The sequence below is a fragment of the Sipha flava genome, unplaced genomic scaffold (genome assembly GCF_003268045.1).
Source record: "Sipha flava isolate LNK unplaced genomic scaffold, YSA_version1 18403_pilon_pilon, whole genome shotgun sequence".
In the NCBI taxonomy this organism is placed as follows: Eukaryota; Metazoa; Arthropoda; class Insecta; order Hemiptera; family Aphididae; genus Sipha; species Sipha flava.
The window spans coordinates 1-2,167 of record NW_020272284.1 but is presented as its reverse complement, the minus strand read 5'-3'; positions in this window follow the sequence as shown (position 1 = coordinate 2,167).

The window sequence follows — 2,167 nt, the reverse complement described above, 5'->3', positions numbered from 1 at the left end:
CTGCCTTTGTTTGCCAATCCCGAAGGAAACCCTGATATTTGTGCGTGCGTGTTATTTTATTTTATTGTATTAAATTGATTGTTTATTTTTTTTTTAATATTATTATAATCAATGTTGTAAATACACTTTTAGTTATATTATTTAGGTATATTGTGTATAATAATCCATTTAATTTGTACATTTATCCTATTTTTAATTTTTAAACAAGGTGTTTGACTTCGGTGGTTTATTTTGGATAATTTTACCATGGACATGGACCATGGACGTTTTTATTTTAGTGTTGTACGATGGACAAAAATATATGATTATTCTGTACAATATTTTATGTAGGAAATACCTAGGTGCAAATTTCAAAAAACTTGCAAAAAAATTTAGCATTTATTTTCGATAATTTTGGATTTTTAGTTGATACTATTTCAAAATTTTAGGCATTAACTAAGAGCCTAGAAATAGTAGATAATGCCATTAAGCAATTAAAACGCGTTTCTGGAGAAATTGGAGTTTTAACAAACTCTAAATTACAAAATATATTGGGAAAAAACTCAGGATTTAAGGTTGTGAAGTCGATAGAGAAATACTATTAAAAAAAAATTTATAAAACAATTTAGAAATAGAGTACAGCCCAAAAGAATTAACATGTATGAAATATGCACTTGTCACTTTCGTTGATGAGGAGAAGTCATTTAGCTGTTATAAATCAATACTAAAATCGAATAAACGTAATTTAAAATTTGAAAATCTTAAATTATACGCAGTGTTGTGCTTAGATAAAAATAAATTATCTAGATATAGATAAGATATCTGGATTTAAAATTATCTAGATATAGATAGATACTGTAGAAATTGAATTTATCTAGATATAGACATATAAAATCATTTTTATCTAGATATAGGTAGATAAAATAATTTTTATCTAGAAATTTGTATAAGGCATCAAAGTTTTCATCCGTTTGCAGGCGAACTCTTTTGGTCTTGGGTAATGATTGTATTATGTAACGATCCATTTCAAAATATAAAATATTTCACCAATACAATAAAATAATAAAGTCATAGACAAAATTATGAAAAATATGAAGACGGTCTGACGATGAACACTGAACACGTTGTGGATGAGAGTGCGCTGCGTACAGTACAAGTTTTTAATAAATAACGGACGTTTCACGCCCAATGTTTATTTTGTTGTACAATAATATTATGTAGACACATCAAAGTACGAATTCATAGAATTGAGGTCCGGTAATGACAATTATTTAGAGCACATGATTACATGAACAATGGACATAATTTATATATAAATATTGAATTTAAGGCGGTCGAATGATGATGAAAAACAATCAATTTCTGTGTAGGTACAGCGCATGATTTAAGATAATACTGGTTAGACGACGAAATATGATAATATGACTGGCAAAAAGAATCTCTAATCTGAATTTTGTGTCAGAACTGACTATGGGCGCTCCAAACGAGAAAATTTTATAATAATAACTAATATAATGTATGTACAATAAGTATGATACAATAAAATTGAATAAATTCTAAGTTAACTATAGAATATAGAAATCGAATACCTATGGATAATATTAAATATATTAATATATATGTAATTAAGTAGCAGACAACTCACACTTCACAGTAATGACTAATGAGTTAATCAGTTTAATAATAACAATTTAAGTAGGTATAATATTTTAAAATTACAAATATTTAATTCAGATAATTTTATTAATTATATTGGTAATTCATGTTTTTACTAATTTAGATAACTTTTTTTTGTTTTATTATTTTTTTGATTTTGCATGTAGCTGTATTGTCTCATACGCATCATGATATAATAAGTAAAAATATTTGTTAACATATGTGATTGATGTTGAGAGTTAGTGCATGCAAATTTCAATTTTATATTGAGTTTAAAAAATTTATTAAAAGTTTCTTCAAATACATTGATTGAATTTGCATGTATTGCAAAACAATTTTCAATGTGTTTAATAATTATAAATAAATTGCTGTCAGGATAAGTAAGGTTGCTTTTGGATTTTGCTCAAGTCAAATCTGCTTCCTTGCCAATACAATCTTGTGAAGTGTTAAGTGTTTTTAATCCTCTTACACACATTTCATATTTAGTCTTATTAACTAAACGCTTAGCAATATACCTAGTACAAAAAAAAAA